This window comes from Phalangium opilio, unplaced genomic scaffold (assembly GCF_054372755.1).
Source record: "Phalangium opilio isolate 3A_F unplaced genomic scaffold, DU_Popi_V2 ptg000019l_1, whole genome shotgun sequence".
Classification (NCBI taxonomy): Eukaryota; Metazoa; Arthropoda; class Arachnida; order Opiliones; family Phalangiidae; genus Phalangium; species Phalangium opilio.
In genome coordinates this window covers 290,076-312,371 of record NW_028324152.1, presented here as the reverse complement: position 1 = coordinate 312,371, position 22,296 = coordinate 290,076, and the positions used below count along the sequence as shown (strand labels likewise).

Genomic DNA, 22,296 nt, shown 5'->3' with positions numbered 1-22,296 from the left:
TTACGAAAAATATTTCCACATATTCACTTTATATTAAGGATAAAGGGAATATTATGGTTTCTTTCCACATCAAAAAAAAAAACGAACTTCTAACGCAGCGCACTACTGTAACAACGGACGGACACACACAGACAATAACATAGACTGCTTTTTAAAAATTTCCGTATTAATTTTGTATTGAGAAACAAGATTATCTTAAATATTAAAATAAATATAATTAATATTTAATATTTTCTTCGTTAGTTATTCGCCTTATTGAACGTTACATCGTTTTGAAAAAGAACAATTAAACATTCTTGAGAGACTTGACTAATATTGGCGTTTGAAATGAAGCATACGCCGGTTGCTTCGCCTTCATCAAATAGGTAGTATATAAGGGTGTCGAATCGCAGCTATGGATAAGAACAGCGCAATTGCGTGAACCTTTGGTGGAAGCCCCACCATTGGGAGGCCGGACGTTTCTCGTAACCCTGGCCGATCGCCGCGTATGTCTTAACCTTGAGGAGTAGAAGCCAGGTGTACAGACTGGTGTCCATGTGGGATGGACAAAAACAAAGACCAGAAGATGGTGGTGTTAGAAGCCAGGTGTACAGACTGGTCTCCATGTGGGATGGACAAAAACAAAGACCAGAAGATGGTGGTGTTAGAAGCCAGGTGTGCAGACTGGTGTCCATGTGGGATGGACAAAAACAAAGACCAGAAGATGGTGGTGTTAGAAGCCAGGTGTACAGACTGGTGTCCATGTGGGATGGACAAAAACAAAGACCAGAAGATGGTGGTGTTAGATGCCAGGTGTACAAACTGGTGTCCATGTGGGATGGACAAAAACAAAGACCGGAAAATGATGGTGATAGAAGCCAGTAAGTGCAGACTGGTGTCTATGTGGAATGGACAAAGACCACAAAATGGTGGTGTTTGAAGCCAATAAGTACAGATTGGTATTCATGTAGAATAGACAATTGACTAGTCAGATGAAGTAATAGTGGCTAGTTGATTTGTGGATGGATTCAAGTTTTGAAATTTCCGGGAACTGTGAATACGGTCCGGAAATAGCGAACACATTTGCTTCAATTCGGAAACTGCGAACACGGTCCCCTGGGGTGTAAGTCAATAACAACAGACAGACAGACAGACAGACACACACACAGACACGTCGAAATTAGAACCTCTCCGTGACATACGTCACTCGGAGAGGTAATAATTTTGAAAAATTAAAACAATAGGGTAACAAGTTGGGAAAACCAAAATATTACCTCTCCGAGTCAAGACGACTACTTACAAACTTATTTACCCAGATATGGAAATGTTTCTTAAGTTAAAATTTATGAAATATTAAAGCAGTATACAAAGCATAGCAAATTTACTGTAAATCAGACGACATTTTACATCCAATAATGATATACTTGTACACATTAAAATCATCCGATGGGGGAAAAACGGGTCATCGGCGTTTTATAAATGACGCTAGCCTAATAAAGCGTGCAAGGTACCAAGGCTTAACAAAAATTGTAGGATAACATATTTATAGAGATAGATAACAACTTTTATAATTAAAATTAGAAACTAACATATCTCTTAAAATTCTCGCGTGATCAACTGGTTTCACGCCAATTAAATAGCTATAGTCCCATAGAGCTATTTGTATTAATTCCTCCATAGTTTTTTCGCCAAGCTGAGAACTAGGCGTTTTACGTCACGTTACCCAAAAAGCCGACTATTTTCTTTGAAGACCGCGCTAGCTCAGCGCTAAGCACCGTAACGTCAAAATTCAAAAATAAAATCCCTGGGCCGCGTTCAGCAACGCTCGGCTCTGCTGAACGCGGCCCAGATTTCCACCATGATAATAAAATTTAAGCCTAATTATTTAAAAGTGTATTTAACTTTCGGCTCACTCTGAACCGTTAATGTCCCTGCATACAGAAACGAAAACCAAACCCAAACGTTTACTTTTTGGTTCACTAGGCCTATTGACAAATAAGAGGTCATTTGACCAACATAGTAGCATTGTGCTTGTATTTACTGTGATTTTAGAAAGGATTATGCTATAAACAGATGTAGTATAGCTTAAGTAATATATAAACATCCATTTTAAATAATAATATTAAAAAAACTCTTTGGAATATCAAAATGAAATAGAGCTTTAAAGCTACAAAAGTACGAAATGCATCATAATTACGAAAAATATTTCCACATATTCACTTTATATTAAGGATAAAGGGAATATTATGGTTTCTTTCCACATCAAAAAAAAAAACGAACTTCTAACGCAGCGCACTACTGTAACAACGGACGGACACACACAGACAATAACATAGACTGCTTTTTAAAAATTTCCGTATTAATTTTGTATTGAGAAACAAGATTATCTTAAATATTAAAATAAATATAATTAATATTTAATATTTTCTTCGTTAGTTATTCGCCTTATTGAACGTTACATCGTTTTGAAAAAGAACAATTAAACATTCTTGAGAGACTTGACTAATATTGGCGTTTGAAATGAAGCATACGCCGGTTGCTTCGCCTTCATCAAATAGGTAGTATATAAGGGTGTCGAATCGCAGCTATGGATAAGAACAGCGCAATTGCGTGAACCTTTGGTGGAAGCCCCACCATTGGGAGGCCGGACGTTTCTCGTAACCCTGGCCGATCGCCGCGTATGTCTTAACCTTGAGGAGTAGAAGCCAGGTGTACAGACTGGTGTCCATGTGGGATGGACAAAAACAAAGACCAGAAGATGGTGGTGTTAGAAGCCAGGTGTACAGACTGGTCTCCATGTGGGATGGACAAAAACAAAGACCAGAAGATGGTGGTGTTAGAAGCCAGGTGTGCAGACTGGTGTCCATGTGGGATGGACAAAAACAAAGACCAGAAGATGGTGGTGTTAGAAGCCAGGTGTACAGACTGGTGTCCATGTGGGATGGACAAAAACAAAGACCAGAAGATGGTGGTGTTAGATGCCAGGTGTACAAACTGGTGTCCATGTGGGATGGACAAAAACAAAGACCGGAAAATGATGGTGATAGAAGCCAGTAAGTGCAGACTGGTGTCTATGTGGAATGGACAAAGACCACAAAATGGTGGTGTTTGAAGCCAATAAGTACAGATTGGTATTCATGTAGAATAGACAATTGACTAGTCAGATGAAGTAATAGTGGCTAGTTGATTTGTGGATGGATTCAAGTTTTGAAATTTCCGGGAACTGTGAATACGGTCCGGAAATAGCGAACACATTTGCTTCAATTCGGAAACTGCGAACACGGTCCCCTGGGGTGTAAGTCAATAACAACAGACAGACAGACAGACAGACACACACACAGACACGTCGAAATTAGAACCTCTCCGTGACATACGTCACTCGGAGAGGTAAAAATTAAAACAATAGGGTAACAAGTTGGGAAAACCAAAATATTACCTCTCCGAGTCAAGACGACTACTTACAAACTTATTTACCCAGATATGGAAATGTTTCTTAAGTTAAAATTTATGAAATATTAAAGCAGTATACAAAGCATAGCAAATTTACTGTAAATCAGACGACATTTTACATCCAATAATGATATACTTGTACACATTAAAATCATCCGATGGGGGAAAAACGGGTCATCGGCGTTTTATAAATGACGCTAGCCTAATAAAGCGTGCAAGCAGAGAGAATTTAGAAGGGGAGTGGAAAGGGTGGTTTGGAATGTAGCGCAACGTCGTCTGCTAAACGTTATCTATTCAGGTCGATTTCCGGTATGATGCGTTTGTAACAGAGAGATTTTAGAACACGTGACCGGAAACTCGCCTACCCCAAAAAGCTCAACGCGACATCTTGTTTGGGCGTCATCACGTTTAATAGAGTCAAAGGGGGGGCCTTCTACTCCCCTACTAAATTCTCTCTGGTGCAAGGTACCAAGGCTTAACAAAAATTGTAGGATAACATATTTATAGAGATAGATAACAACTTTTATAATTAAAATTAGAAACTAACATATCTCTTAAAATTCTCGCGTGATCAACTGGTTTCACGCCAATTAAATAGCTATAGTCCCATAGAGCTATTTGTATTAATTCCTCCATAGTTTTTTCGCCAAGCTGAGAACTAGGCGTTTTACGTCACGTTACCCAAAAAGCCGACTATTTTCTTTGAAGACCGCGCTAGCTCAGCGCTAAGCACCGTAACGTCAAAATTCAAAAATAAAATCCCTGGGCCGCGTTCAGCAACGCTCGGCTCTGCTGAACGCGGCCCAGATTTCCACCATGATAATAAAATTTAAGCCTAATTATTTAAAAGTGTATTTAACTTTCGGCTCACTCTGAACCGTTAATGTCCCTGCATACAGAAACGAAAACCAAACCCAAACGTTTACTTTTTGGTTCACTAGGCCTATTGACAAATAAGAGGTCATTTGACCAACATAGTAGCATTGTGCTTGTATTTACTGTGATTTTAGAAAGGATTATGCTATAAACAGATGTAGTATAGCTTAAGTAATATATAAACATCCATTTTAAATAATAATATTAAAAAAACTCTTTGGAATATCAAAATGAAATAGAGCTTTAAAGCTACAAAAGTACGAAATGCATCATAATTACGAAAAATATTTCCACATATTCACTTTATATTAAGGATAAAGGGAATATTATGGTTTCTTTCCACATCAAAAAAAAAAACGAACTTCTAACGCAGCGCACTACTGTAACAACGGACGGACACACACAGACAATAACATAGACTGCTTTTTAAAAATTTCCGTATTAATTTTGTATTGAGAAACAAGATTATCTTAAATATTAAAATAAATATAATTAATATTTAATATTTTCTTCGTTAGTTATTCGCCTTATTGAACGTTACATCGTTTTGAAAAAGAACAATTAAACATTCTTGAGAGACTTGACTAATATTGGCGTTTGAAATGAAGCATACGCCGGTTGCTTCGCCTTCATCAAATAGGTAGTATATAAGGGTGTCGAATCGCAGCTATGGATAAGAACAGCGCAATTGCGTGAACCTTTGGTGGAAGCCCCACCATTGGGAGGCCGGACGTTTCTCGTAACCCTGGCCGATCGCCGCGTATGTCTTAACCTTGAGGAGTAGAAGCCAGGTGTACAGACTGGTGTCCATGTGGGATGGACAAAAACAAAGACCAGAAGATGGTGGTGTTAGAAGCCAGGTGTGCAGACTGGTGTCCATGTGGGATGGACAAAAACAAAGACCAGAAGATGGTGGTGTTAGAAGCCAGGTGTACAGACTGGTGTCCATGTGGGATGGACAAAAACAAAGACCAGAAGATGGTGGTGTTAGATGCCAGGTGTACAAACTGGTGTCCATGTGGAATGGACAAAGACCACAAAATGGTGGTGTTTGAAGCCAATAAGTACAGATTGGTATTCATGTAGAATAGACAATTGACTAGTCAGATGAAGTAATAGTGGCTAGTTGATTTGTGGATGGATTCAAGTTTTGAAATTTCCGGGAACTGTGAATACGGTCCGGAAATAGCGAACACATTTGCTTCAATTCGGAAACTGCGAACACGGTCCCCTGGGGTGTAAGTCAATAACAACAGACAGACAGACAGACAGACACACACACAGACACGTCGAAATTAGAACCTCTCCGTGACATACGTCACTCGGAGAGGTAAAAATTCCGATGAGTTAATTTAGTTAAATTACTGGAATATTCAGCATTCATGTCGCTTCAAAGCAAGGGCTCCGTGATTTAGTGGTTAAAGCGCCTGTCTAGTAAACAAGAGATCATGAGTTCTATTCTCGTCGGAGCCTCGTTGTTATGTTACTTGAATTAGATTTCGTAGCTATATAATTTTGAAAAATTAAAATAATAGGGCAAAAGTTCCCATGAGATAATTTAGTTAATTTACTGAAATATTCTGCATTCATATCGCTTCAAAGCAAGGGCTCCGTGGCTTAGTGGTTAAAGCGCCAGTCTTGTAAACAGGAGATCATGTGTTCGATTCTCGTCGGAGCCTTGCTGTTATATTACTTGAACTAGATTTCGAAGCTATTAAATTTTGAAAAATTAAAAATAATAGTTGATTTAGATATGCATATATGCAAACAATAGTGTAAAAGATCCCATGAGATAATTTAGTTAATTTACTAAAATATTCAGCATTCATATCGCTTCAAAGCAAGGGCTCCGTGGCTTAGTGGTTAAAGCGCCTGTCTAGTAAACAGGAGATCATGAGTTTGATTCTCGTCGGAGACTTGCTGTTATGTTACTTGACCTAGATTTCGTAGCTATTAAATTTTGAAAAATTAAAACAATAGGGTAAAAATTCCGAGGAGTTAATTAAGCTAAATTACTGGAATATTCAGCATTCATATCGCTTCAAAGCAAGGGCTCCGTAGCTTAGTGGTTAAAGCGCCTGTCTAGTAAACAGGAGATAATGAGTTCGATTCTCGTCGGAGCCTCGATGTAATGTTACTTGAACTAGATTTCGTAGCTATATAATTTTGAAAAATTAAAATAATAGGGCAAAAGTTCCCATGAGATAATTTAGTTAATTTACTGTAATATTCTGCATTCATATCGCTTCAAAACCAAGGGCTCCGTGGCTTAGTGGTTAAAGCGCCTGTCTTGTAAACAGGAGATCATGAGTTCGATTCTCGTCGGAGCCTCGCTGTTATATTACTTGAACTAGATTTCGAAGCTATTAAATTTTTGAAAAATAAAAAATAATAGTTGATTTAGATATGCATATAAGCAAACAATAGTGTAAAAGTTCCGATGTGATAATTTAGCTAATTTACTGAAATATTCAGCATTCATATCACTTCAAAGCAAGGGCTCCGTGACTTAGTGGTTAATGTGCCTGTCTAGTAAACAGGAGATCATGAGTTCGATTTTCGTCGGAGCCTGGCTGTTATGTTACTTGACCTAGATTTCGTAGCTATTAAATTTTGAAAAATTAAAACAATAGGGTAAAAATTCCGATGAGTTAATTTTGTTAAATTACTGGAATATTCAGCATTCATGTCGCTTCAAAGCAAGGGCTCCGTGGCTTAGTGGTTAAAGCGCCTGTCTAGTAAACAGGAGATCATGAGTTCGATTCTTGTCGGAGCCTCGCTGTTATGTTACTTGAACTAGATTTCGTAGCTATTTAATTTTGAAAAATTAAAACAATAGGGTAAAAATTCCGATGAGTTAATTTAGTTAAATTCCTGGAATATTCAGCATTCATGTCGCTTCAAAGCAAGGGTTCCGTGATTTAGTGGTTAAAGCACCTGTCTAGTAAACAGGAGATCGTGAGTTCTATTCTCGTCGGATCCTCGTTGTTATGTTACTTGAATTAGATTTCGTAGCTATATAATTTTGAAAAATTAAAATAATAGGGCAAAAGTTCCCATGAGATAATTTAGTTAATTTACTGAAATATTCTGCATTCATATCGCTTCAAAGAAAGGGCTCCGTGGCTTAGTGGTTAAAGCGCCAGTCTTGTAAACAGGAGATCATGTGTTCGATTCTCGTCGGAGCCTTGCTGTTATATTACTTGAACTAGATTTCGAAGCTATTAAATTTTGAAAAATTAAAAATAATAGTTGATTTAGATATGCATATATGCAAAAAATAGTGTAAAAGTTCCCATGAGATAATTTAGTTAATTTACTAAAATATTCAGCATTCATATCGCTTCAAAGCAAGGGCTCCGTGGCTTAGTGGTTAAAGCGCCTGTCTAGTAAACAGGAGATCATGAGTTTGATTCTCGTCGGAGACTTGCTGTTATGTTACTTGACCTAGATTTCGTATTTATTAAATTTTGAAAAATTAAAACAATAGGGTAAAAATTCCGAGGAGTTAATTAAGTTAAATTACTGGAATATTCAGCATTCATATCGCTTCAAAGCAAGGGCTCCGTGGCTTAGTGGTTAAAGCGCCTGTCTAGTAAACAGGAGATCATGAGTTCGATTCTCGTCGGAGCCTCGATGTTATGTTACTTGAACTAGATTTCGTAGCTATATAATTTTGAAAAATTAAAATAATAGGGCAAAAGTTCCCATGAGATAATTTAGTTAATTTACTGTAATATTCTGCATTCATATCGCTTCAAAGCAAGGGCTTCGTGGCTTAGTGGTTAAAGCGCCTGTCTTGTAAACAGGAGATCATGAGTTCGATTCTCGTCGGAGCCTCGCTGTTATATTACTTGAACTAGATTTCGAAGCTATTAAATTTTGAAAAATAAAAAATAATAGTTGATTTATATATGCATATAAGCAAACAATAGTGTAAAAGTTCCGATGTGATAATTTAGTTAATTTACTGAAATATTCAGCATTCATATCACTTCAAAGCAAGGGCTCCGTGGCTTATTGGTTTATGCGCCTGTCTTGTAAACAGGAGATCAAGAGTTTGATTCTCGTCGTAGCCTAGCTGTTATATTACTTGAACTAGATTTCGAAGCTATTAAATTTTGAAAAATTAAAAATAATAGTTGAATTAGATATGCATATAAGCAAACAATAGTGTAAAAGTTCCGATGTGATAATTTAGTTTATTTACTGAAATATTCAGCATTCATATCACTTCAAAGCAAGGGATCCTTGGCTTAGTGGTTAATGTGTGTCTCTAGTAAACAGGAGATCATGAGTTCGATTCTCGTCGGAGCCTGGCTGTTATGTTACTTGACCTAGATTTCGTAGCTATTAAGTTTTGAAAAATTAAAACAATAGGGTAAAAATTCCGATGAGTTAATTTAGTTAAATTACTGGAATTTTCAGCATTCATGTCGCTTCAAAGCAAGGGCTCCGTGGCTTAGTGGTTAAAGCGCCTGTCTAGTAAACAGGAGATCATGAGTTCGATTCTCGTCGGAGCCTCGTTGTTATGTTACTTGAATTAGATTTCGTAGCTATATAATTTTGAAAAATTAAAATAATAGGGCAAAAGTTCCCATGAGATAATTTAGTTAATTTACTGAAATATTCTGCATTCATATCGCTTCAAAGCAAGGGCTCCGTGGCTTAGTGGTTAAAGCGCCAGTCTTGTAAACAGGAGATCATGTGTTCGATTCTCGTCGGAGCCTTGCTGTTATATTACTTGAACTAGATTTCGAAGCTATTAAATTTTGAAAAATTAAAAATAATAGTTGATTTAGATATGCATATATGCAAACAATAGTGTAAAAGTTCCCATGAGATAATTTAGTTAATTTACTAAAATATTCAGCATTCATATCGCTTCAAAGCAAGGGCTCCGTGGCTTAGTGGTTAAAGCGCCTGTCTAGTAAACAGGAGATCATGAGTTTGATTCTCGTCGGAGACTTGCTGTTATGTTACTTGACCTAGATTTCGTAGCTATTAAATTTTGAAAAATTAAAACAATAGGGTAAAAATTCCGAGGAGTTAATTAAGTTAAATTACTGGAATATTCAGCATTCATGTCGCTTAAAAGCAAGGGCTCCGTGGCTTAGTGGTTAAAGCGCCTGTCTAGTAAACAGGAGATCATGAGTTCGATTCTCGTCGGAGCCTCGCTGTTATGTTACTTGAACTAGATTTCGAAGCTATTAAATTTTGAAAAATTAAAAATAATAGTTGATTTAGATATGCATATAAGCAAACAATAGTGTAAAAGTTCCGATGTGATAATTTAGTTAATTTACTGAAATATTCTGCATTCATATCGCTTCAAACCAAGGGCTCCGTGGCTTAGTGGTTAAAGCACCTGTCTAGTAAACAGGAGATCATGAGTTCGATTCTCGTCGGAGTCTCGCTGTTATATTACTTGAACTAGATTTCGAAGCTATTAAATTTTGAAAAATTAAAAATAATAGTTGATTTAGATATGCATATAAGCAAACAATAGTGTAAAAGTTCCGATGTGATAATTTAGTTAATTTACTGAAATATTCAGCATTCATATCACTTCAAAGCAAGGGCTCCGTGGCTTAGTGGTTAATGTGCCTGTCTAGTAAACAGGAGATCATGAGTTCGTTTCTCGTCGGAGCCTGGCGGTTATGTTACTTGAACTAGATTTCGAAGCTATTAAATTTTGAAAAATTTAAACAATAGGGTAAAAATTCCGATGAGTTAATTTAGTTAAATTACTGGAATATTCAGCATTCATGTCGCTTCAAAGCAAGGGCTCCGTGGTTTAGTGGTTAAAGCGCCTGTCTAGTAAACAGGAGATCATGAGTTCGATTCTCGTCGGAGCCTCGCTGTTATGTTACTTGAACTACATTTCGTAGCTATTAAATTTTGAAAAATTAAAACAATAGCGAAAAAATTCCGATGAGTTAATTAAGTTAAATTACTGGAATATTCAGCATTCATGTCGCTCCAAAGCAAGGGCTCCGTGGCTTAGTGGTTAAAGCGCATGTCTAGTAAACAGGAGATCATGAGTTCTATTCTCGTCGGAGCCTCGTTGTTATGTTACTTGAATTAGATTTCGTAGCTATATAATTTTGAAAAATTAGAATAATAGGGCAAAAGTTCCCATGAGATAATTTAGTTAATTTACTGAAATATTCTGCATTCATATCGCTTCAAACCAAGGGCTCCGTGGCTTAGTGGTTAAAGCGCCAGTCTTGTAAACATTAGATCATGTGTTCGATTCTCGTCGGAGCCTCGCTGTTATGTTACTTGAACTAGATTTCGTAGCTATATAATTTTGAAAAATTAAAATAATAGGGCAAAAGTTCCCATGAGATAATTTAGTTAATTTACTGAAATATTCTGCATTCATATCGCTTCAAAACAAGGGCTCCGTGGCTTAGTGGATAAAGCGCCTGTCTTGTAAACAGGAGATCATGAGTTCGATTCTCGTCGGAGCCTAGCTGTTATATTACTTGAACTAGATTTCGAAGCTATTAAATTTTGAAAAATTAAAAATAATAGTTGATTTAGATATGCATATAAGCAAACAATAGTGTAAAAGTTCCCATGAGATAATTTAGTTAAATTACTGGAATATTCAGCATTCATGTCGCTTCAAACCAAGGGCTCCGTGGCTTAGTGGTTAAAGCGCCTGTCTTGTAAACAGGAGATCAAGAGTTCGATTCTCGTCGGAGCCTAGCTGTTATATTACTTGAACTAGATTTCGAAGCTATTAAATTTTGAAAAATTAAAAATAATAGTTGATTTAGATATGCATATAAGCAAACAATAGTGTAAAAGTTCCGATGTGATAATTTAGTTAATTTACTGAAATATTCAGCATTCATTTCACTTCAAAGCAAGGGCTCCGTGGCTTAGTGGTTAATGTGTGTCTCTAGTAAACAGGAGATCATGAGTTCGATTCTCGCCGGAGCCTGGCTATTATGTTACTTGACCTAGATTTCGTAGCTATTAAGTTTTGAAAAATTAAAACAATAGGGTAAAAATTCCGATGAGTTAATTTAGTTAAATTACTGGAATATTCAGCATTCATGTCGCTGCAAAGCAAGGGCTCCGTGGCTTAGTGGTTAAAGCGCCTGTCTAGTAAACAGGAGATCATGAGTTAGATTCTCGTCGGAGCCTCGCTGTTATGTTACTTGAACTAGATTTCGTAGCTATTAAATTTTGAAAAATTAAAACAATAAGGTAAAAATTCCGATGAGTTAATTTAGTTAAATTACTGGAATATTCAGCATTCTAGTCGCTCCAAAGCAAGGGCTCCGTGGCTTAGTGGTTAAAGCGCCTGTCTAGTAAACAGGAGATCGTGAGTTTTATTCTCGTCGGAGCCTCGTTGTTATGTTACTTGAATTAGATTTCGTAGCTATATAATTTTGAAAAATTAAAATAATAAGGCAAAAGTTCCAATGAGATAATTTAGTTAATTTACTGAAATATTCTGCATTCATATCGCTTCAAAGCAAGGGCTCCGTGGCTTAGTGGTTAAAGCGCCAGTCTTGTAAACAGGAGATCATGTGTTCGATTCTCGTCGGAGCCTTGCTGTTATATTACTTGAACTAGATTTCGAAGCTATTAAATTTTGAACAAGTTGGGAAACCAAAATGAACCTCTCCGAGCCGAGACGAATTTACTTTCTAAACACAGGTCCACCAGCCAATGAGAAAAACCGGAAATACATAGTTCAAATTGGCGAAATATTGCCAAGCTCTTTAGCAAAGGCTTAAGCGTTTAACAATTTCCTTTGTATCCTCAATAATTCTAATGAGGACCTAAATTGTATCACTGAAGGGTGTATTTAACTTTCGGCTCACTCTGAACCGTTAACACCTCCTATAAGAGGAGGCGAAACAAGGTCAATTCTAGTTTAAATCTAGGGTATCTTATTTCACAGACCCAATCGTTTCAACACTTTTGGATAGATGAAGAATTAACATCCATATTATCTAACGAATGTAAAAAAATGCGATTACACTATATATAAATGTAGTAAAGCTGAATTAAAAAGTAAACACCAAATTTGAAATGTTAATATCTAAAGATGTTCTTGGAATATTAAGATGAAACAGAGCTTTATAGCTACACAACTACTTAAAGAATCGTAATGCCGAAAAATATTTAAAATATTTCCATTTAATATTCTGCAAAAAGGAAATGTTATCGTTTTGTAAGAGATCTTATCATCCTACTCGCTTTATATTAACTTTGATGTGCGTGTAGTGTTTTGATTCGGATGCAATCTTCATAACTCGTTCTATATAAACTCTCACTTGTGTCATTACACAGAAATAAGTTTTTCTTAAATAATTAATTAAATATAAATGATATTAATTATTTTAATCGCCAGTAAATAACTTTAAAAATAGTTGAATCGTTTAAAATAAAGTTGTTCCTATTATCTTTCGAAACTTTGCTAATATTGACGTTTAAAGTGAAGGGTACCCCTCTTGCCCACTTTCTTCAAATTTTGGGGTATATATACAATTCGTTTCCATTATAATAATAGATAAAAACGCATTCGCGTGAACCTTTGGTGGAAGCCCTACCATTGGGAGGCTAGACGTTTCTCGTAACCCTAGCCGATCGCCGCGTATATCTTAAAACCGAACGATAACGATGGAGAAGAAGCCGGAATGGACAAAGACCTGAAGATGGTGGTGCATAGAAGCTGGTGTCAATGTGGGATTGACGAAGAACAGAAGATGGTGATGCTTACGAGCCAGCAAGTACAGGCTGGTGTCAATGTGGGATTGACGAAGAACAGAAGATGGTGGTGCTTCCGAGCCAGCAAGTACAGGCTGGTGTCCATGTGGAATGGACAAAGACTAGCAGATTGTGGTGCTTAGAAGCCAGTTAGTAAAGAGTGGTGTTGGTAGATGAATGGCCAAATTTCCGTGAACCGCGAACGCGTTCCGGAAATCGGGTATTTGTTTGCTCCGATTTGTAAACTGCGAACGCGGTCACGTGGGGTCTGACAGACAGACAGACACACAGACAGACACACAGACACACAGACACACAGACAGACAGACAGACAGACACGGCCGGTGTAATACCTCTCCGTGACGTCATCGTCACTCGGAGAGGTAAAAATTAAAAATAATAGTTGATTTAGATATGCATATATGCAAACAATAGTGTAAAAGTTCCCATGAGATAATTTAGTTAATTTACTAAAATATTCAGCATTCATATCGCTTCAAAGCAATTGCTCCGTGGCTTAGTGGTTAAAGCGCCTGTCTAGTAAACAGGAGATCATGAGTTTGATTCTAGTCGGAGCCTTGCTGTTATGTTACTTGACCTAGATTTCGTAGCTATTAAATTTTGAAAAATTAAAACAATAGGGTAAAAATTCCGAGGAGTTAATTAAGTTAAATTACTGGAATATTCAGCATTCATGTCGCTTCAAAGCAAGGGCTCCGTGGCTTAGTGGTTAAAGCGCCTGTCTAGTAAACAGGAGATCATGAGTTCGAATCTCGTCGGAGCCTCGCTGTTATGTTACTTGAACTAGATTTCGTAGCTATATAATTTTGAAAAATTAAAATAATAGGGCAAAAGTTCCCCTGAGATAATTTAGTTAATTTACTGAAATATTCTGCATTCATATCGCTTCAAACCAAGGGCTCCGTGGCTTAGTGGTTAAAGCACCTGTCTTGTAAACAGGAGATCATGAGTTCGATTCTCGTCGGAGTCTCGCTGTTATATTACTTGAACTAGATTTCGAAGCTATTAAATTTCGAAAAATTAAAAATAATAGTTGATTTAGATATGCATATAAGCAAACAATAGTGTAAAAGTTCCGATGTGATAAATTAGTTAATTTACTGAAATATTCAGCATTCATATCACTTCAAAGCAAGGGCTCCGTGGCTTAGTGGTTAATGTGCCTGTCTAGTAAACAGGAGATCATGAGTTCGATTCTCGTCGGAGCCTGGCGGTTATGTTACTTGAACTAGATTTCGAAGCTATTAAAATTTGAAAAATTAAAACAATAGGGTAAAAATTCCGATGAGTTAATTTAGTTAAATTACTGGAATATTCAGCATTCATGTCGCTTCAAAGTCAGGGCTCCGTGGCTTAGTGGTTAAAGCGCCTGTCTAGTAAACAGGAGATCATGAGTTCGATTCTCGTCGGAGCCTCGCTGTTATGTTACTTGAACTAGATTTCCTAGCTATTAAATTTTGAAAAATTAAAACAATAGGGTAAAAATTCCGATGAGTTAATTTAGTTAAATTACTGGAATATTCAGCATTCATGTCGCTTCAAAGCAAGGGCTCCGTGGTTTAGTGGTTAAAGCGCCTGTCTAGTAAACAGGAGATCATGAGTTCTATTCTCGTCGGAGCCTCGTTGTTATGTTACTTGAATTAGATTTCGTAGTTATATAATTTTGAAAAATTAAAATAATAGTGTAAAAGTTCCCATGAGATAATTTAGTTAATTTACTAAAATATTCAGCATTCATATCGCTTCAAAGCAATTGCTCCGTGGCTTAGTGGTTAAAGCGCCTGTCTAGTAAACAGGAGATCATGAGTTTGATTCTCGTCGGAGCCTTGCTGTTATGTTACTTGACCTAGATTTCGTAGCTATTAAATTTTGAAAAATTAAAACAATAGGGTAAAAATTCCGAGGAGTTAATTAAGTTAAATTACTGGAATATTCAGCATTCATATCGCTTCAAAGCAAGGGCTCCGTGGCTTAGTGGTTAATGCGCCTGTCTAGTAAACAGGAGATCATGAGTTCGATTCTCGTCGGAGCCTCGCTGTTATATTACTTGAACTAGATTTCGAAGCTATTAAATTTTGAAAAATTAAAAATAATAGTTGATTTAGATATGCATATAAGCAAACAATAGTGTAAAAGTTCCGATGTGATAATTTAGTTAATTTACTGAAATATTCAGCATTCATATCGCTTCAAAGCAAGGGCTCCGTGGCTTAGTGGTTAATGCGCCTGTCTAGTAAACAGGAGATCATGAGTTCGATTCTCGTCGGAGCCTGGCTGTTATATTACTTGAACTAGATTTCGAAGCTATTAAATTTTGAAAAATTAAAAATAATAGTTGATTTAGATATGCATATATGCAAACAATAGTGTAAAAGTTCCCATGAGATAATTTAGTTAATTTACTAAAATATTCAGCATTCATATCGCTTCAAAGCAATTGCTCCGTGGCTTAGTGGTTAAAGCGCCTGTCTAGTAAACAGGAGATCATGAGTTTGATTCTCGTCGGAGCCTTGCTGTTATGTTACTTGACCTAGATTTCGTAGCTATTAAATTTTGAAAAATTAAAACAATAGGGTAAAAATTCCGAGGAGTTAATTAAGTTAAATTACTGGAATATTCAGCATTCATGTCGCTTAAAAGCAAGGGCTCCGTGGCTTAGTGGTTAATGCGCCTGTCTAGTAAACAGGAGATCATGAGTTCGATTCTCGTCGGAGCCTCGCTGTTATATTACTTGAACTAGATTTCGAAGCTATTAAATTTTGAAAAATTAAAAATAATAGTTGATTTAGATATGCATATAAGCAAACAATAGTGTAAAAGTTCCGATGTGATAATTTAGTTAATTTACTGAAATATTCAGCATTCATATCGCTTCAAAGCAAGGGCTCCGTGGCTTAGTGGTTAATGCGCCTGTCTAGTAAACAGGAGATCATGAGTTCGATTCTCGTCGGAGCCTGGCTGTTATATTACTTGAACTAGATTTCGAAGCTATTAAATTTTGAAAAATTAAAAATAATAGTTGATTTAGATATGCATATATGCAAACAATAGTGTAAATGTTCCCATGAGATAATTTAGTTAATTTACTAAAATATTCAGCATTCATATCGCTTCAAAGCAATTGCTCCGTGGCTTAGTGGTTAAAGCGCCTGTCTAGTAAACAGGAGATCATGAGTTCGATTCTCGTCGGAGCCTCGCTGTTATATTACTTGAACTAGATTTCGAAGCTATTAAATTCTGAAAAATTAAAAATAATAGTTGATTTAGATATGCATATAAGCAAACAATAGTGTAAAAGTTCCGATGTGATAATTTAGTTAATTTACTGAAATATTCAGCATTCATATCGCTTCAAAGCAAGGGCTCCGTGGCTTAGTGGTTAATGTGCCTGTCTAGTAAACAGGAGATCATGAGTTCGATTCTCGTCGGAGCCTGGCGGTTATGTTACTTGAACTAGATTTCGAAGCTATTAAATTTTGAAAAATTAAAACAATAGGGTAAAAATTCCGATGAGTTAATTTAGTTAAATTACTGGAATATTCAGCATTCATGTCGCTTCAAAGCAAGGGCTCCGTGGCTTAGTGGTTAAAGCGCCTGTCTAGTAAACAGGAGATCATGAGTTCGATTCTCGTCGGAGCCTCGCTGTTATGTTACTTGAACTAGATTTCCTAGCTATTAAATTTTGAAAAATTAAAACAATAGGGTAAAAATTCCGATGAGTTAATTTAGTTAAATTACTGGAATATTCAGCATTCATGTCGCTTCAAAGCAAGGGCTCCGTGGTTTAGTGGTTAAAGCGCCTGTCTAGTAAACAGGAGATCATGAGTTCTATTCTCGTCGGAGCCTCGTTGTTATGTTACTTGAATTAGATTTCGTAGTTATATAATTTTGAAAAATTAAAATAATAGGGCAAAAGTTCCCATGAGATAATTTAGTTAATTTACTGAAATATTCTGCATTCATATCGCTTCAAAGCAAGGGCTCCGTGGCTTAGTGGTTAATGCGCCTGTCTAGTAAACAGGAGATCATGAGTTCGATTCTCGTCGGAGCCTCGCTGTTATATTACTTGAACTAGATTTCGAAGCTATTAAATTTTGAAAAATTAAAAATAATAGTTGATTTAGATATGCATATAAGCAAACAATAGTGTAAAAGTTCCGATGTGATAATTTAGTTAATTTACTGAAATATTCAGCATTCATATCGCTCCAAAGCAAGGGCTCCGTGGCTTAGTGGTTAATGCGCCTGTCTAGTAAACAGGAGATCATGAGTTCGATTCTCGTCGGAGCCTGGCTGTTATATTACTTGAACTAGATTTCGAAGCTATTAAATTTTGAAAAATTAAAAATAATAGTTGATTTAGATATGCATATATGCAAACAATAGTGTAAAAGTTCCCATGAGATAATTTAGTTAATTTACTAAAATATTCAGCATTCATATCGCTTCAAAGCAATTGCTCCGTGGCTTAGTGGTTAAAGCGCCTGTCTAGTAAACAGGAGATCATGAGTTTGATTCTCGTCGGAGCCTTGCTGTTATGTTACTTGACCTAGATTTCGTAGCTATTAAATTTTGAAAAATTAAAACAATAGGGTAAAAATTCCGGGGAGTTAATTAAGTTAAATTACTGGAATATTCAGCATTCATGTCGCTTAAAAGCAAGGGCTCCGTGGCTTAGTGGTTAATGCGCCTGTCTAGTAAACAGGAGATCATGAGTTCGATTCTCGTCGGAGCCTGGCTGTTATATTACTTGAACTAGATTTCGAAGCTATTAAATTTTGAAAAATTAAAAATAATAGTTGATTTAGATATGCATATATGCAAACAATAGTGTAAATGTTCCCATGAGATAATTTAGTTAATTTACTGAAATATTCAGCATTCATATCGCTTCAAAGCAAGGGCTCCGTGGCTTAGTGATTAATGCGCCTGTCTAGTAAACAGGAGATCATGAGTTCGATTCTCGTCGGAGCCTGGCTGTTATATTACTTGAACTAGATTTCGAAGCTATTAAATTTTGAAAAATTAAAAATAATAGTTGATTTAGATATGCATATATGCAAACAATAGTGTAAAAGTTCCCATGAGATAATTTAGTTAATTTACTAAAATATTCAGCATTCATATCGCTTCAAAGCAATTGCTCCGTGGCTTAGTGGTTAAAGCGCCTGTCTAGTAAACAGGAGATCATGAGTTTGATTCTCGTCGGAGCCTTGCTGTTATGTTACTTGACCTAGATTTCGTAGCTATTAAATTTTGAAAAATTAAAACAATAGGGTAAAAATTCCGAGGAGTTAATTAAGTTAAATTACTGGAATATTCAGCATTCATGTCGCTTAAAAGCAAGGGCTCCGTGGCTTAGTGGTTAATGCGCCTGTCTAGTAAACAGGAGATCATGAGTTCGATTCTCGTCGGAGCCTCGCTGTTATATTACTTGAACTAGATTTCGAAGCTATTAAATTTTGAAAAATTAAAAATAATAGTTGATTTAGATATGCATATAAGCAAACAATAGTGTAAAAGTTCCGATGTGATAATTTAGTTAATTTACTGAAATATTCAGCATTCATATCGCTTCAAAGCAAGGGCTCCGTGGCTTAGTGGTTAATGCGCCTGTCTAGTAAACAGGAGATCATGAGTTCGATTCTCGTCGGAGCCTGGCTGTTATATTACTTGAACTAGATTTCGAAGCTATTAAATTTTGAAAAATTAAAAATAATAGTTGATTTAGATATGCATATATGCAAACAATAGTGTAAATGTTCCCATGAGATAATTTAGTTAATTTACTAAAATATTCAGCATTCATATCGCTTCAAAGCAATTGCTCCGTGGCTTAGTGGTTAAAGCGCCTGTCTAGTAAACAGGAGATCATGAGTTCGATTCTCGTCGGAGCCTCGCTGTTATATTACTTGAACTAGATTTCGAAGCTATTAAATTCTGAAAAATTAAAAATAATAGTTGATTTAGATATGCATATAAGCAAACAATAGTGTATAAGTTCCGATGTGATAATTTAGTTAATTTACTGAAATATTCAGCATTCATATCGCTTCAAAGCAAGGGCTCCGTGGCTTAGTGGTTAATGTGCCTGTCTAGTAAACAGGAGATCATGAGTTCGATTCTCGTCGGAGCCTGGCGGTTATGTTACTTGAACTAGATTTCGAAGCTATTAAATTTTGAAAAATTAAAACAATAGGGTAAAAATTCCGATGAGTTAATTTAGTTAAATTACTGGAATATTCAGCATTCATGTCGCTTCAAAGCAAGGGCTCCGTGGCTTAGTGGTTAAAGCGCCTGTCTAGTAAACAGGAGATCATGAGTTCGATTCTCGTCGGAGCCTCGCTGTTATGTTACTTGAACTAGATTTCCTAGCTATTAAATTTTGAAAAATTAAAACAATAGGGTAAAAATTCCGATGAGTTAATTTAGTTAAATTACTGGAATATTCAGCATTCATGTCGCTTCAAAGCAAGGGCTCCGTGGTTTAGTGGTTAAAGCGCCTGTCTAGTAAACAGGAGATCATGAGTTCTATTCTCGTCGGAGCCTCGTTGTTATGTTACTTGAATTAGATTTCGTAGTTATATAATTTTGAAAAATTAAAATAATAGGGCAAAAGTTCCCATGAGATAATTTAGTTAATTTACTGAAATATTCTGCATTCATATCGCTTCAAAGCAAGGGCTCCGTGGCTTAGTGGTTAATGCGCCTGTCTAGTAAACAGGAGATCATGAGTTCGATTCTCGTCGGAGCCTCGCTGTTATATTACTTGAACTAGATTTCGAAGCTATTAAATTTTGAAAAATTAAAAATAATAGTTGATTTAGATATGCATATAAGCAAACAATAGTGTAAAAGTTCCGATGTGATAATTTAGTTAATTTACTGAAATATTCAGCATTCATATCGCTTCAAAGCAAGGGCTCCGTGGCTTAGTGGTTAATGCGCCTGTCTAGTAAACAGGAGATCATGAGTTCGATTCTCGTCGGAGCCTGGCTGTTATATTACTTGAACTAGATTTCGAAGCTATTAAATTTTGAAAAATTAAAAATAATAGTTGATTTAGATATGCATATATGCAAACAATAGTGTAAAAGTTCCCATGAGATAATTTAGTTAATTTACTAAAATATTCAGCATTCATATCGCTTCAAAGCAATTGCTCCGTGGCTTAGTGGTTAAAGCGCCTGTCTAGTAAACAGGAGATCATGAGTTTGATTCTCGTCGGAGCCTTGCTGTTATGTTACTTGACCTAGATTTCGTAGCTATTAAATTTTGAAAAATTAAAACAATAGGGTAAAAATTCCGAGGAGTTAATTAAGTTAAATTACTGGAATATTCAGCATTCATGTCGCTTAAAAGCAAGGGCTCCGTGGCTTAGTGGTTAATGCGCCTGTCTAGTAAACAGGAGATCATGAGTTCGATTCTCGTCGGAGCCTGGCTGTTATATTACTTGAACTAGATTTCGAAGCTATTAAATTTTGAAAAATTAAAAATAATAGTTGATTTAGATATGCATATATGCAAACAATAGTGTAAATGTTCCCATGAGATAATTTAGTTAATTTACTAAAATATTCAGCATTCATATCGCTTCAAAGCAATTGCTCCGTGGCTTAGTGGTTAAAGCGCCTGTCTAGTAAACAGGAGATCATGAGTTCGATTCTCGTCGGAGCCTCGCTGTTATATTACTTGAACTAGATTTCAAAGCTATTAAATTCTGAAAAATTAAAAATAATAGTTGATTTAGATATGCATATAAGCAAACAATAGTGTAAAAGTTCCGATGTGATAATTTAGTTAATTTACTGAAATATTCAGCATTCATATCGCTTCAAAGCAAGGGCTCCGTGGCTTAGTGGTTAATGCGCCTGTCTAGTAAACAGGAGATCATGAGTTCGATTCTCGTCGGAGCCTGGCTGTTATATTACTTGAACTAGATTTCGAAGCTATTAAATTTTGAAAAATTATAAATAATAGTTGATTTAGATATGCATATAAGCAAACAATAGTGTAAAAGTTCCGATGTGATAATTTAGTTAATTTTCTGAAATATTCAGCATTCATATCGCTTCAAAGCAAGGGCTCCGTGGCTTAGTGGTTAAAGCGCCTGTCTAGTAAACAGGAGATCATGAGTTTGATTCTCGTCGGAGCCTTGCTGTTATGTTACTTGACCTAGATTTCGTAGCTATTAAATTTTGAAAAATTAAAACAATAGGGTAAAAATTCCGAGGAGTTAATTAAGTTAAATTACTGGAATATTCAGCATTCATGTCGCTTAAAAGCAAGGGCTCCGTGGCTTAGTGGTTAATGCGCCTGTCTAGTAAACAGGAGATCATGAGTTCGATTCTCGTCGGAGCCTCGCTGTTATATTACTTGAACTAGATTTCGAAGCTATTAAATTTTGAAAAATTAAAAATAATAGTTGATTTAGATATGCATATAAGCAAACAATAGTGTAAAAGTTCCGATGTGATAATTTAGTTAATTTACTGAAATATTCAGCATTCATATCGCTTCAAAGCAAGGGCTCCGTGGCTTAGTGGTTAATGCGCCTGTCTAGTAAACAGGAGATCATGAGTTCGATTCTCGTCGGAGCCTGGCTGTTATATTACTTGAACTAGATTTCGAAGCTATTAAATTTTGAAAAACTTAAAAATAATAGTTGATTTAGATATGCATATATGCAAACAATAGTGTAAAAGTTCCCATGAGATAATTTAGTTAATTTACTAAAATATTCAGCATTCATATCGCTTCAAAGCAATTGCTCCGTGGCTTAGTGGTTAATGTGCCTGTCTTGTAAACAGGAGATCATGAGTTCGATCCTCGTCGGAGCCTGGCTGTTATGTTACTTGACCTAGATTTCGTAGCTATTAAATTTTGAAAAATTAAAACAATAGGGTAAAAATTCCGATGAGTTAATTTAGTTAAATTACTGAAATATTCAGCATTCATGTCGCTTCAAACCAAGGGCTCCGTGGCTTAGTGGATAAAGCGCCTGTCTTGTAAACAGGAGATCATGAGTTCGATTCTCGTCGGAGCCCAGCTGTTATATTACTTGAACTAGATTTCGAAGCTATTAAATTTTGAAAAATTTAAAATAATAGTTGATTTGCATATAAGCAAACAATAGTGTAAAAGTTCCGATGTGATAATTTAGTTAATTTACTGAAATATTCAGCATTCATATCACTTCAAAGCAAGGGCTCCGTGGCTTAGTGGTTAATGTGC

General features: G+C 36.1%; 23 non-coding genes across 23 annotated transcripts; all 23 read left to right on the top strand.

Annotated features, from left to right (window-relative positions):
• Positions 1 to 5,911: 5,911 nt before the first annotated feature.
• On the top strand, positions 5,912 to 5,984 carry TRNAT-UGU (transfer RNA threonine (anticodon UGU)). The gene has a single exon. It is a non-coding gene; the product is annotated as a tRNA-Thr (tRNA).
• Positions 5,985 to 6,356: 372 nt separating this feature from the next.
• Positions 6,357 to 6,429, top strand: TRNAT-AGU (transfer RNA threonine (anticodon AGU)). Its single transcript has one exon. It is a non-coding gene; the product is annotated as a tRNA-Thr (tRNA).
• A 134-nt stretch (positions 6,430 to 6,563) lies between these two features.
• On the top strand, positions 6,564 to 6,636 carry TRNAT-UGU (transfer RNA threonine (anticodon UGU)). The gene has a single exon. It is a non-coding gene; the product is annotated as a tRNA-Thr (tRNA).
• Positions 6,637 to 7,009: 373 nt separating this feature from the next.
• TRNAT-AGU (transfer RNA threonine (anticodon AGU)) lies at positions 7,010 to 7,082 on the top strand. Its single transcript has one exon. It is a non-coding gene; the product is annotated as a tRNA-Thr (tRNA).
• A 339-nt stretch (positions 7,083 to 7,421) lies between these two features.
• Positions 7,422 to 7,494, top strand: TRNAT-UGU (transfer RNA threonine (anticodon UGU)). Its single transcript has one exon. It is a non-coding gene; the product is annotated as a tRNA-Thr (tRNA).
• Positions 7,495 to 7,866: 372 nt separating this feature from the next.
• On the top strand, positions 7,867 to 7,939 carry TRNAT-AGU (transfer RNA threonine (anticodon AGU)). Its single transcript has one exon. It is a non-coding gene; the product is annotated as a tRNA-Thr (tRNA).
• Positions 7,940 to 8,072: 133 nt separating this feature from the next.
• TRNAT-UGU (transfer RNA threonine (anticodon UGU)) lies at positions 8,073 to 8,145 on the top strand. Its single transcript has one exon. It is a non-coding gene; the product is annotated as a tRNA-Thr (tRNA).
• A 611-nt stretch (positions 8,146 to 8,756) lies between these two features.
• On the top strand, positions 8,757 to 8,829 carry TRNAT-AGU (transfer RNA threonine (anticodon AGU)). The gene has a single exon. It is a non-coding gene; the product is annotated as a tRNA-Thr (tRNA).
• Positions 8,830 to 8,962: 133 nt separating this feature from the next.
• TRNAT-UGU (transfer RNA threonine (anticodon UGU)) lies at positions 8,963 to 9,035 on the top strand. Its single transcript has one exon. It is a non-coding gene; the product is annotated as a tRNA-Thr (tRNA).
• A 372-nt stretch (positions 9,036 to 9,407) lies between these two features.
• On the top strand, positions 9,408 to 9,480 carry TRNAT-AGU (transfer RNA threonine (anticodon AGU)). Its single transcript has one exon. It is a non-coding gene; the product is annotated as a tRNA-Thr (tRNA).
• Positions 9,481 to 9,646: 166 nt separating this feature from the next.
• On the top strand, positions 9,647 to 9,719 carry TRNAT-AGU (transfer RNA threonine (anticodon AGU)). The gene has a single exon. It is a non-coding gene; the product is annotated as a tRNA-Thr (tRNA).
• Positions 9,720 to 10,091: 372 nt separating this feature from the next.
• Positions 10,092 to 10,164, top strand: TRNAT-AGU (transfer RNA threonine (anticodon AGU)). Its single transcript has one exon. It is a non-coding gene; the product is annotated as a tRNA-Thr (tRNA).
• A 545-nt stretch (positions 10,165 to 10,709) lies between these two features.
• Positions 10,710 to 10,782, top strand: TRNAT-UGU (transfer RNA threonine (anticodon UGU)). Its single transcript has one exon. It is a non-coding gene; the product is annotated as a tRNA-Thr (tRNA).
• A 166-nt stretch (positions 10,783 to 10,948) lies between these two features.
• Positions 10,949 to 11,021, top strand: TRNAT-UGU (transfer RNA threonine (anticodon UGU)). Its single transcript has one exon. It is a non-coding gene; the product is annotated as a tRNA-Thr (tRNA).
• Positions 11,022 to 11,393: 372 nt separating this feature from the next.
• TRNAT-AGU (transfer RNA threonine (anticodon AGU)) lies at positions 11,394 to 11,466 on the top strand. Its single transcript has one exon. It is a non-coding gene; the product is annotated as a tRNA-Thr (tRNA).
• Positions 11,467 to 11,805: 339 nt separating this feature from the next.
• On the top strand, positions 11,806 to 11,878 carry TRNAT-UGU (transfer RNA threonine (anticodon UGU)). The gene has a single exon. It is a non-coding gene; the product is annotated as a tRNA-Thr (tRNA).
• Positions 11,879 to 13,753: 1,875 nt separating this feature from the next.
• On the top strand, positions 13,754 to 13,826 carry TRNAT-AGU (transfer RNA threonine (anticodon AGU)). Its single transcript has one exon. It is a non-coding gene; the product is annotated as a tRNA-Thr (tRNA).
• Positions 13,827 to 13,959: 133 nt separating this feature from the next.
• TRNAT-UGU (transfer RNA threonine (anticodon UGU)) lies at positions 13,960 to 14,032 on the top strand. Its single transcript has one exon. It is a non-coding gene; the product is annotated as a tRNA-Thr (tRNA).
• A 372-nt stretch (positions 14,033 to 14,404) lies between these two features.
• On the top strand, positions 14,405 to 14,477 carry TRNAT-AGU (transfer RNA threonine (anticodon AGU)). The gene has a single exon. It is a non-coding gene; the product is annotated as a tRNA-Thr (tRNA).
• A 2,152-nt stretch (positions 14,478 to 16,629) lies between these two features.
• Positions 16,630 to 16,702, top strand: TRNAT-AGU (transfer RNA threonine (anticodon AGU)). The gene has a single exon. It is a non-coding gene; the product is annotated as a tRNA-Thr (tRNA).
• Positions 16,703 to 19,332: 2,630 nt separating this feature from the next.
• On the top strand, positions 19,333 to 19,405 carry TRNAT-AGU (transfer RNA threonine (anticodon AGU)). Its single transcript has one exon. It is a non-coding gene; the product is annotated as a tRNA-Thr (tRNA).
• A 1,740-nt stretch (positions 19,406 to 21,145) lies between these two features.
• On the top strand, positions 21,146 to 21,218 carry TRNAT-AGU (transfer RNA threonine (anticodon AGU)). The gene has a single exon. It is a non-coding gene; the product is annotated as a tRNA-Thr (tRNA).
• Positions 21,219 to 22,036: 818 nt separating this feature from the next.
• On the top strand, positions 22,037 to 22,109 carry TRNAT-UGU (transfer RNA threonine (anticodon UGU)). The gene has a single exon. It is a non-coding gene; the product is annotated as a tRNA-Thr (tRNA).
• The last annotated feature ends 187 nt before the right edge of the window (positions 22,110 to 22,296 follow it).